The 12,727-nt window shown below is 43.8% G+C and overlaps 1 pseudogene; it reads right to left on the bottom strand.

Moving 5' to 3' along the window:
• Nucleotides 1-7,536: 7,536 nt before the first annotated feature.
• On the bottom strand, nt 7,537-7,653 carry LOC136642891 (5S ribosomal RNA; annotated as a pseudogene).
• Between the last annotated feature and the right edge of the window lie 5,074 nt (nt 7,654-12,727).

Genomic DNA, 12,727 nt, shown 5'->3' with positions numbered 1-12,727 from the left:
CCCACTTAAGGAGGAGCAGAGGCTGGTACATCAGTAGGGGGCAGCATTTGGCATGCTGCCTGAGGTGCTAGGAGGTCTTGGGGTGGTCCTGTGAAAGACTAACCAATTTGTTTCAGCCAGGAGCGTTTGGGGGCAAAGGTTCACTTCATCAGCTGCATCTTCACTCTTCACATCTACTGCTCTGCAAGTTATTTTATCTTGTTAAATAGTGTGAAAAATTGTTGTTGAAATGCACAAGCTACAGTCCAATCCTAACTAGGGTTAGGCTGGCCTTTATGTCAGCAAAATGCAGTTCCATTATTGTATATAGCCATATGGCAGTGAAGGTAAGTGGGGAGTGGCTGGGGTGGGCAGAATGGGGCAGGGGGAGGAAGGGGGGAGTTTGAGGCAGAGAGTTGGATGGAGTAGGAGGGAGCAGATCTGTCCCCATTCCCTGTCCCTTACTGTCCTTGGACTTGCACCAGCAAAAAAGCTGATGCAAAACAATCCAGGCAGCCTTATTTGTGCCAGCTTCAGCTTCTCTTAGCTGAGAAACTCAAGACCAGTGATTCCCAACCCTTTTAGCACCAGAACCCACTTCTTAAAATAACACTGTTGGACCCACCTAGCTTTACAGGACAAAAAAAAAGTTTCACATCAGCAGCCACTTAAGCCTCCTTACTTTGGTGTGTGTGTGGGGGGGAGGGCATTTGTTGAGCTCCACATTCATTGAATTGTGACCATTCTGGTGGCCTTGCATTCCCCTTCACTTGACCAAGGCATATTTGCCTACTAATGAGTAAACATGTATGTGTGGCTCAGTTTTGCTTTCCATAAGACTCAAGATATTTTCTTTGCCAGCTGGGGGGTGGGTGGGCACTTCCTTCTTGGGAGGTTGTTGGGCTTACAATAATCAGATCTGGTGGCATTGTGTCCCCCTTGGCCTGCCCTTTGTATTGAATTGAGGCATGGTCACCTATTCTCAGATAAACATGCTCATGCTGCTCTGTTTCGGTATCCATTGGGCTCCACACATCTTCTTTATCAGCTATCAGTTTGGGAACCACTTTATTAAACCATTCAGCCTCAATAGGTATCTTGGTTCATGCTTTTGCTCAGGAAACTGGCTAACCTTTGAGGCATTAAGGTGACACTATTAAGATGCATTCAGACTCTTTCCAGGACACAGCCCACTATGGCTTTTTCCTGTTTCATTGCCCCCCATGCAATATCCCCCCCCAAATCACCACCCACCTTAAAACACATGCTTATGCTATGCATGTGTCATCATTTTGCAACCCCTTGTTCCCAGGAATGGGGTTAAAGCTAGAAGGAGAGGCTCCCTTTCTGGGTGGGGCTCACACTGGGGCATATTTATCATAGTTTGTCATCAGTCTACTGTTTAGTTTTCTGTTCCTGTTTCTGTTGCAGCAAGGAGCATTGTTCGGTACACAATAAATCTATCCATAAAATTGGCTGGCATTACATTTTGTTTTTTTAAGGCACCAGAGAAACTCTTTTTTAAAACTTTTACAATGTCAATGTCAATACAGTTGCAATGTCAGTTTTTATTAGCTTCCAGTAGCATTTAATTTTATTTGCTCTGTTGAAGTTATATTTGCAGCATGTATTTTTTTAATTTTCTTTGTACTGCTTAAACGTATTTTTAATTCTTGACAGCCACTTTGGAAATTGCAAAATTGAAAGACTGTGTAAGAAAATGTTTCAGATCAAAGAAATAACTAAGGCAACAGGAAGGGTAAGGAATTCAACATTCAAGAAAATGTTCTGTGCCACCTGTATTGGCATGGCCGTCTCACAACAGGAGCCAAATGGATAGTGCTGCAAATGATAACTCAGGCCTACAAAATTGAGAGCCAGAAAAGTTTTTCCCAAACTTTATGGTGGTTTGATATGAATTTGGGGTGCCAATTCCAAAAATGGCATCCATTTTGCCCTATCACGTCTAGTTTGGGAGATACAGTATAGCCTCTTTAGTGAATGGTTCAAGCAGCTTCCTCATGAGGAAGCCACGGTGTAGGCAAAATGTGTGTTGGCCTGTGTAATCAGATTAGGGTCATAAGACTAATTAGGGTAAACCTGCATGACCAAAATGCAGACACCAATAATGCACAAAATTAATACTGATACAGAGTGAACAGAACAGTTAAAGTCAGATAAACTAATCAAGCAATGTGCATTTAAAAAAAAAAATTATGTGGCAAGTTTATTTTCAGTTTTGTCCATCTGATATGAAAGGTGCAGATCATATTTCAACATTTTAAATAAGAGTGAGACTATAGTTACAATCCTATGCATTCTTTTGAACTTACTCCCATATCAACACTTAAGAGTATTGAACTGTAAAGCTGCAATCCTATACACACTTTTCATGGGGGTAAGTTCCATGGGGCTTACTCCTGAGACGATGTGCATTGGCTTGCATTGTAAGAAGATTAATATATTCCAGATCTACTCCATTACGGTTTTTCTGGTATAAACTACCGTGCAGTTTTTATCATGAAGGGAATGCAGTCCAGATTTGTGGTAATTTGCCATCTATCCTAAGACCAGCTAAAAGGTATTGATGATCACTAAAAGGCTTACTTTAGGGCAGTATTTCTCAAGCAGTGGTACTTGAGGTTGTGTCTGATGGTAATAGTGGGACCTCCAGACGTTCTGCTGCCTGGCAGTGGCTGACTAGCAATGCGACATGACAAGCAGCAGTAGGAGGTTCAGCTTGATGGGCAGAGCTCCAGTGTGCACTTTTCACATGCTTGAAAAAGCCGTCCTGTCTCCCTTGAGCCTCTTACTGGTGCTTGTCGTGTTGTGTCTGCCCTCTCAGTCTGGAAGTAACTGGTGATAATATCATCGCCTGTTACTTTCGGTGGTACTTCCATTAGTGGACCATGCAAAATAGTCTGGCAGGGGTCAAAAATTGAAAAATACTGCTTTAGGGATAGTTGACTGGTTAGCAAACAGTCAGCCCTCTGTGGACTGGATTTGTCCCCCTGGTTGCCAGCGGCTTGCAACTAAACACCAGTCATTAGTTCAGTATTGTGAATCCAAGCCTTCTCAGCCATCTCTTCACCATGAAGGCCATATTTGCAGCTCCCCTCACCTCTGGAGGGTACTTCTTCTTCACTGATACTTGCTTTCCTGGAATGAATGAGAGCAAGATCCTCTTTCTTACTGCTGCACACACCTAGCTTAAGTCATCTGTCCCCACTTATGAATGATGAATAATGAACCAGAGATCTCTTAGCAGTTTCAAGCCTGTGCTTGCCAATGGGAACAAACAAGGACGGGGGAGTTCTGATTTGTCATACTGATTAATGCTCTCTGCCAGCTTGTGTTTGTGCAATCAGGTGTGGGAAATATACACTTTGCTGCCATTGTAAGGTTGTTGGCACGTATTAGTGATGCTGAATGGGTGCTTCCTCTTGTGGTTTATGGGTAATTCAATAAATAAAATAGTTCAGTGGAGTTGCCTTATGCGGGAGTTAGGTTTTAAAGACAGCATAAGGCAAAAATTGCTTGTAGTCAAAATTACCCTTGAACATCCCTCAAGTTGCTTAAGAACATAAGAAGAGCCCTGCTAGATCAGGCCCACGGCCCATCTAGTCCAGCTTCCTACTTTTCACTATGGCCCACCAAATGCCCCAGGGAGCACATAAACCACAAGATACTTGCATCTCGCTGACACTCCCCTGCATCCGACATTCTTTTGACCCTCGCACCCCCCCCCCCAATGAAGACGCCAGATTTAAGCTTGGGTTTAACTGGGCCACTTTATTAAACACAAGTGGCCAATTTTAAAAACATGAAACCTACTGCACACACTGTCCCTCCGTCACCAGTCTGTAGTAGACGAAAAAACTGCCATTCACAGCCAATTTGGATGATTCCTACTCGGCCCTCATGATGAGCAACCAGCTAATCTCAGATTGTGCATACCCATCATGGATTGTAACCTGTGATGGAGTTTTCCTCCAGATATCTGTCCAATTCCCTTTTAATGGCTAGATGCTATCACCACATCCTGCAGCAAGGGAGTTCCCCAGTCTAACTACATGCTGGTTCAAGAAATATTTTGCCTGTTCTAACCCTCCCAACTCTCAATTTTAGTAGATGTCCCCTATGTTGCTTAACACACAGGGCTGTTCTATTAAATGTCACATTATGAGAGGTATGCTGGAACTGAGATAGTCTAAGGTGGGGGTCTCCAAACCCCAGCCCGGGGGCCAGATGCAGCCCATGGCGAGCCTCTATCCGGCCTGTGGCCAGTCTCTGATCTCCTGAGCACCTCTGGCCCAGTTGACCAAACACAACCAGAGTTGTGCTTGTGGGGTGAGGGAATGGATGTCCACTGAATCACCTGTACTCTTGAAATAGTTATTTTTCCTCTCTATATTTTTTTTTGGCTGAACATGCATACTGTACATGAATTCATGTAAGTTAAATGTGCCTGTGATGTGACTCCAGTGTACATCAACAATGATGATTCTCCATTTAGTACTTGAAGACTCAAGTACTTTAGAATTGCTATGCCCCATGAAGCCCAAGGAGGCCTAAGGGCTTCTGGTGAAGCGGAAGTGAATGAACTCAGTGATACACTCACTAGATGGCCTAGCCTTAGGTAAGCTCAGTCTCGCAGCTTCAGCACCACACCACAAATATGGGTACAGCAGAATTTCCTTAACACACATGGAGCTCCATACAGTTCAACTCAAGTGGGATGTGTAACCACACATTCAATGCAGGACTATCTTTGAAGCAAAAGCTGTGCTAGTCCCTCCTCAGGCTTTGCTAATCATCCTTTGGGTGTCTTCCTGTGTTTGCAGGTATCCCAGTCGAAAGCGATGGGAGCTTTTTGTTTTGGATTTTTTTTGGTGTTATGATTGTTGAAAGCAGCTTAGGAGAAGTTGCAAATGGGTGGGAGCTATTATTAGACCCACCCTACATATGCAGATTGGACAAATGAGCTAAACCACCTTACACTGTAGGTACTCACATTTTCCAGGGCTTCTCTGATAATCTCTTGCAAATTGGGGGAAGAAAAAAAAAAGAACAGGAAGAAGAAGACTGGGATACAAACTTTCCACCCAATATGCTTATTTTTACTTGCAATAAATTTTACGAATGAAAATAAAAAATTGGTACCTTCCAATGCCACTTAAAGTGGTACAATCACCTCAGAACTGTTCTGTACGTGCAGAGAATGCTGCTGGCGAAGGAAGTGCAGGTACTCACGAGCTCTTTTCCTTCAGCAAGAAACCGTATTGCCAAGCAAAACATCCCAAGGGTACTGGGATGGCAAGGGTGAAGCAAGCACTTCATTGCACTTTAGAAATTCCTGTCTTTCGTCAGGGCTGGCTCAAGATCTTCTGCTATCTGAGGCAGCATTCCAACTACTGCCCTCTCCATCTAGTCATGCACCAGCCTCTGCTCCTCCTGCTTCCAAAATGAAAGAGGGAGAGCGGAATGGAGCAGAAGAAGTGTGGAAGAAAGGAAACTGGTGAACTCTCCCCATCTTCCTTTTCCAATCCAGGGAGTGGGAGATGGAGAAGCAGTGGAAACAAGAGGGCACATGAAGGTGGATGCCCGCCACCACTTTGCTGCCTGAGGCAACTGTCTCATTCAGCCTCATGGTTGGGCCAACCCTGTCTTTAAGGATAACATGGGCGTTCAGTATTACAGACCAGCAGAGCCGAGCTGCTTGCCACATGGGTATGTATCTTGATTCAAATGTTTGCTCAGCTTCATATTTGTTTAGGTTTTCTGAACAATGCCATTTGCAATTTGTGGCATTGGTGTAGACTACATAAAAATATTTTGCAAGAGACTTGAGCTCTTTTCCAGACTAAAAACCCAATCCTATCCTGTGCTGGAACAGGTAGGCCAGCTGGCTGCCAGTGTTTCCAGTACAAGGTTGGGGCTGGCTGTGGTGCAACCCGGGCCAAGGGAAATAGATTTCCCTTACCTTGGGTAATGCGGCAGTAGACCAAATGGGGTTATTCGGATATGCACCAAGGTGGTGCAGATCCGAGCAGCCTGGTACTAGGCCGGAACACCTGGGAGAGGGGTTAGAATCCAGCCTAAGTACCGGATTCTGGCTCCACGAACCTCCCGGGCCTGGGCCACTCACGGGCCCATTGTCCCCCCACCTCAATATGCCAAATTTCTTCCACCCTCCTCCTGCCCTCCCCAGATCCCTGCACTGGCTGAGGTAGGCCAGCACAAACTTACCTGGTGCTGGTGCACTGGAAGCTGAATTTGCCCTCTGGAGGTTGGTGTGTATGCATGCCTGCCCCCTCCCGTGGTGGCTACTGGCTTTCTTAGCTGGATTCATTCAAGAGAACGTATGACATAAAGTCACACATTATGACCACACTTTATGTCACATTATTTGTATGTTGGAATAGGTAAAAGGGAACAAATCTAGCTGAGTCCTATTTTATTTTGAATACGTTCCATTTTGTTTATTTTTTTTTTAAGTACATCAAATCACACCCTTAGATTTTGGGCAGAGTTCTCCCACTAGATTTTTTAAAAGCATCATTGACTACAATATTTTACTACGATATCACTTTGCTAGCATTAAATTTTGAATGTAAATTCTCTGTTAGTATTATGACAATTGCATTTAGATTTATGGAGCAACATCTGGCTCCAGGAAAGGAGATCCTCCCAGTCTTCTTTGTGTGTACCTTTTGCTAGATCAGCTGCTTCAGTCATACAGGGGATGCTGTTTGTCTACATTGCATCACTTCCGAGAAATAAACATTTGCATGCATGTCACCATCCACATGCTGGCACAGCTCCTCACATGTAAATACCTAGTTTAAGTAGGAGATTCTGAGACGAGAAAGATATTACTAAAAGATAACATCTAACTGCTTGAAAAAACGGAAGCTATTTTTTTCATCTGTCAAAGGCAGCCACACCCTGATAAATGAGGGGTAAAGCTCCATCTAGTTCAGTGTTTCTCAAACTGTGGCTCAAGACCCACTAGGTGGGTCATGAGCCAATTTCAGCTGGGTCCCCATTCATTTCAATATTTTATTTTTAATATATTAGACTTGATGCTACCTTGCTGTGTGACTGTATTTGGGAAAATGTTACAAACCTGTACTTTAACAAGCTACTATGTATGCCAAGAGCACGGCAAGACACAACAGACGCCCTGGTCAACCACTGCACCCAGTCCATCTCCAACCGTCTTGACTTTTGTCCTGCCATTGGAGCAAGATGGAATCTGGGAAGAGAGAGTGAGGCTGACTATGCGCACCTCTCTCTCACTTTAATCCAATTCACGCGCAAGTCTTGACATCCCAGATGTCAAGGTCCTCTTCGAAAACGATGGACAAACATCAATCAATCATGTATATTCTTTTAACAATGCTAGTAAATAGGACTTACTCCTGGGTAAGTGTGGGAAGGATTGCAGCCTAGGATTGTTAAAAATGTTCCTGCTTGATGATGTCACTTCCGGTCATGACATCACTTCTGGTGGGTCCTGGTTGTCAACCTTCAGTCTCGAAAGACTATGGTATAAGCCTATAGCACCCGGTATTCCCAGGCGGTCTCCCATCCAAGTACTAACCAGGCCTGACCCTGCTTAGCTTCCGAGATCAGATAAGATTGGGCATGTGCAGGGTAACAGTTGCTGACAAGATTATCATTCTAAAAAGTGGGTTTCAGTGCTAAATGTTTAAGAACTACTGATCTAGTGACTGTTACAGCCCAGCCAAAACCATCTGGATTTAGTTGTCTGCTTTTGGTTAGCCAGATGGAAAGAACTTTTTGGCTTCTTTCATATGCAAGTGGTAGGAAAGTTTGTTTTGCCTAAGTTAACTCTTACCAGACTGCCATGAGATATCCAGTACAGAAAATAATTGTATATTATCTAAATTAAAATCTAGGATTTAGCAGACCTGGTATTACGGAGTTGGAGTATTAAACATACAAGTTCAAGACTTTTTGAGGCTCACTACGTATCAGCCACTAGTCATATTCATCTCCCCCTTTCTCTCCTGAAGAAAAATTCTGGGGAGCGGAGACCAATTAGAGTCCACACCCTGTACTGAAGTATATACAATTCTTCATTACAAGCTATTCTTAAAGTTTTCCTAGAGGTCCCAAGCCTTGTCTGTTAAAAGTGGTTCCTAAAAGCTCTAAAATTATGTAGGAATTTCAATAATGCCCTTCACCCTGTGGGTGGGTGGCGAGGGTGGACAGCAAACATCAGTAATTCAGATACCTTTTCCAAAGTCATGTTATTCATTTTCTAAACTGCACTGCCACCTTGTGGTGTGTCTCCATAACAGAACTATTTGTAAGTGTTAAAAGTCCTCACACAAGAGACATGGGATTTATTTTTGCTGAAAGACAAACATGCGACCCAGCATTCTGTTTCCAACAGGGTCCAGCCAGATATCCTTGGGAAGCTCACAAGCAGGAAGTAACAGTGATGACAATCACCTGTTTCCTGTTTCCTGTAGCTTCCAAGGGGTGCAACTTTTGAACATGATCCACCACTTGTGGCATTTAAAGCTGTCCACTGTGGTGTGATGAAATAACAACTTTTTTTTCTGCTTGTCTTGAGACGACTGCCAATCAACTTCATTGGGTGATCCAGTGTTCTTGTATTGTAAGAGAGGGAGAATAATTTCTCTCATCTCCTCTCTCCGTACAATGCGTAGTTTTATACTCTTCCATTATGTCTCTGCTTAGCTGCCTTTTCCCCTAACCTGAAAAATCTCAACCATTTTTGTCTTTCATGTCTCACGTTAGTAAGATGAAAAGCCTCAGTCTTACTTTCATTTTCCCCACACAGTTTCTTAAGATGCATGGAGGGAAGTGGTCAGGAGGTCAGAGCTTCTGGAAGTTTGAAGCATCATTGAATGAAGACACATTGAAGACCTACCTTGGTCTATTCCCTGTGAGATTCTTGGTACATAATGATGGGGAATGGATGCTTCCTCTTGAGGTTTAGAGAGTACAAATATGAGCAGTAACTTGTGAATAATGCTTCCTAAAATGCATCAAGTCTCCCTGAAAGTTGGGATATCTCATGTACTTTAATGTCAGTCAGATAAATTAGATAAGACCATTTTGAAACAATTCAAGGATCCTGAAAGGAGACTGAACTTTAGGGCAAGTGGCATTAATTTTAAATGATAAAGGGCGCAATCCTAACCCCTTATGTCAGTGCTTTTCAGCACTGACATAAGGGCAATGCAGGTCCAAGATAAGGGAACAAACATTCCCTTACTTTGAGGAGGCCTCCGTGAGTGACACCCAACTGCAGGATGCAGTACATGTCCCAATGGCACCGCTATGCCAGTGCTGGAAAGCACTGACATAAGGGGTTAGGATTGCGCCCAAAGAGGTATATGTTTCTGTTTAAGTAGGGATGGCCAGCAAGTGTTGGGAAAGTTCTCAAATGTTTTAGCAGTGGGACCTATTTTTTAAAATGACACTCTATCAGGACCTACCTAACATTACGAAAAGTAAAGTTTTTAAAACTTTTTTTTAAAATGTTACCTAGAAAGAAATAATATATTTAATATTTAATACAAGTAATATTTATTTGTTTTTAAAAAGAACTAGATCCATTTCTCATAATGAGGCAGCCAAAATGAATAGCTCTAAGGCTTGAGGGGCTAAATTGGCCCACAGCTGGAGCTGAGCCTTCACACCAGTGCTAGGTGCCATAAACAAGCCATGAAGCATGTTTACTGCACCCAGTGAACAGGGAGTGCTGGCACTGGACCCAGTGCTGGCAAAAAGAAGATGTGCTACCCTCAAGGATAGGTGCAACCACCAGAGAGTGGTGCAGCCTCTGGGGAGGGGGAGGGCAAAACAAGGGCAGGGGGAGGAACTGGGGCAGAAGAGGGTAGGATTGGTGGAGCTCTGTTCCACCAGAACTTGAACTTCATGTTCAGCTGGCAAAATAGCTGGTGCAGACTTGAGAAGCCCCATTGCGGAGTTTGGGGCTTTCCCCAGGGGAAGGGGACAAAAGTCCCCTTTCTTCCAAAGAGACCTTAAGCAGCTGCCATGGGCCTGCAGGATGCAGCGGTAGCCACTTTGGCACTACTGCACCCAGCAGAAGTGCCACTTTAGGACTAGGTTGTTAGTTTAGTTACGTATGTCACCCAGCCTTCATCAGCCACTACTTGTCATTGACAGACTTGGAAAAAAAAAACACATTAGAAAAGAGATGCTCAAGCATTTCTCTTCCTTTATTTACACAAGCTTGCAAACTGCAAGAGCTCATCTGTTTGCAGGGCAGTTAGCAGCTATCTGATTTTTGAATAGCCTCAGGACTTGAGGCAATTAGTTATTTGATCTTTTCATCACCTGTGTTCTCACTGGAGGATCTGCAGGACCCACCAGAAACTGTTCTGACCCATAGTTTGAGAAATGCTGCTCTAATCCCTCCAGATTCAGGTGCATTTCTACCAAAATCTAGTTCAATCCAAAATGGCTTAAAAGAGTCATGCCTCCTGCTGAGAAATGTCACAGAGGGAAAACCAAACATAGTTCCACTTGGAAAACCACCTCAGCACACACATTTGGGCTGCTGATGGGACGGGGTTCTGAGACGTGAAAGTAGCTGAAAATTAGCTAAAGAGACCAATGGTCCAATCGTATTCAGGGTCATTGCTGACAGAATGCCTGTTCTGCTGGTGCGCGCTGTAGTAAAGTCCCAAAAGCACTTTGCAACAGTGCAAAGCCCAGGGATGCCGGTGGGAAGGCCAGAACCTTCCCACTGGCACTGGTGGTTGTTGGGATGTCAGCCAGAGCATGTAAGTCCAGTGCAGGGGTGGGGTGGAACAGGGTGGAGATGGGGCAGGGGATGGGTGGATTGACCCAGAAGGGGCACACCATATCCAAACTTCCTTCCTGGGCCTGCACAGATCAACATAAACTTGCACCAGTGATATTGCTGGCACAGGTCCAAGTTGATCTATGTAGACCAAGTTGATCATGTTGACCTATTGCTGCTGCTGGAACTTTCCCTGGGGCAAGGAGACAAATTACCCCAAGGAGAAGTCCAACAGCCAAAATTCCCCCCATGGGATAGAATTTTAGCCATGCTGGTGATGCTGCATCACTAAAGGACGATTTAGATGGGAGTGGGTTGTTTATCCATTCATGTTTGCTTTTGCCTGTTTACACTAAAATAATAGTATTTTTTCCAGCCTAGCAGTATTCACTAGTCTAGTGATAGCCTAGCATATATCCCATCACATATTTGTTCTATTTCATAATTTTAAGATCAGGGTATGTTTTATTGATTGATCAATGAAATAAAATAATGATACATAAAATACACAAACTGCTAGGCGAAAAAGTGGAATGTTTTAAATGCGTAACTGTTGCATTAAAAGACCCTCTTAGGGTGCAATCCTAACCCCTTTCCAGCACTGACATAAGGGCAGTGCAGCTCTGAAGGTAAGGGAACAAACATTCTCTTACTTTGAGGAGGCTTCCGTGAGTGACGCCCAGCTGCAGGATGCAGCACATGTCCCATTGGCGCCACTATGCCAGTGCTGGAAAGCACTGACATAAGGGGTTAGAATTGCGCCCTAAGGCACACAATCATGTCCTTAATTTTAAATTTGAAAATATTTGAAAATACTCCACAGAAGTCTCAAAATGCTTAATATAGTTTCCAAGCCGAAAAGAAAAAACTATGTTCCTGGCTCTCCTGAGTAGAGAACGGATCATGATCACAAGAAGGAATTGTGTTTCTGCTATAAGACCACTAGATGGAACTCGAGTTACTTGAGCAAGGTGCTTGTCAATTGGCAAGACTTCCCCCCTTCTGAAAAGCTCCTGGGTGATATGACAGGGGCCTTAGAATGTGCTGGGTAAGCCACCCAAACTCTGTTTACCGACCACATCCAAAACAAACGACAGAAAATCCATGTACTCTCTAGCGTGTAAAGAAGTGGAGTGCCAAGTCTGAACAGAGAACAGGGCTTCTCATGAATTAGTAAGCAGCCCTGGTCCAAGGGTGTTTCATGAGAAATTAGGTTATAGGTTTTCAGCTATTAGACTGACACTGTAACTACAGCAAGGTTTCAGGAGTGCAGGTTTCTGTTGCAGCATCAATGCATTTTACATGGTGAGGATATAACGGTAATCCGATCAGCAGCAATTGCCACAATACCAGACGGATCCCTAAAAATAGAAGCCCTATGGTAATCTGTCTGGATTACTGAATTCAATGAGTGCTCAGTGACAAATCAGGAAAATACTCAGAGAACAGAATTTGGATACATACATAATGTTGCATTTGCACTCAGGAGAGATGAGCAGCTTCTCCTGTCTTCAGTTGCACTGAGTTCATGGGAGTTTTTTGTTTTTTTCAAACCAGTTCACTTTTCCAGTTTTTCCCCCCCCCAAGGCAAAAAAGTGGAAAGGATTTTAAGACATTCTGTTTGTATCTTCTTTGTATCTTTGCAGCTTATGCATTTTACTGGTATGATTGCAGCCTCTTGAATGGTCCAACGGTAGGAGACCGGGTCCAAATTAGTTCGGCACTTATTCAGCTTCCTTCTAAAGCCAAGCCTGGAGGAGATCAGGGAGAGTCTCAGATGAGGGTGGTGCTACAGGAAAGGGCAAAGAGCAGGGTAGACATGGTGGGTGGACCATTCAATGGCAGCCAAGCATTGAACAAGTTGCTTTTCATGATGGAGCAAACTTGGAACTTCTGGAGTCTGGAATACAAAGT

The sequence above is a fragment of the Tiliqua scincoides genome, chromosome 2 (genome assembly GCF_035046505.1).
Source record: "Tiliqua scincoides isolate rTilSci1 chromosome 2, rTilSci1.hap2, whole genome shotgun sequence".
Taxonomy (NCBI): domain Eukaryota; kingdom Metazoa; phylum Chordata; class Lepidosauria; order Squamata; family Scincidae; genus Tiliqua; species Tiliqua scincoides.
The sequence above is the reverse complement of the archived record's forward strand: the minus strand, read 5'-3'. Positions and strand labels throughout refer to the sequence as shown.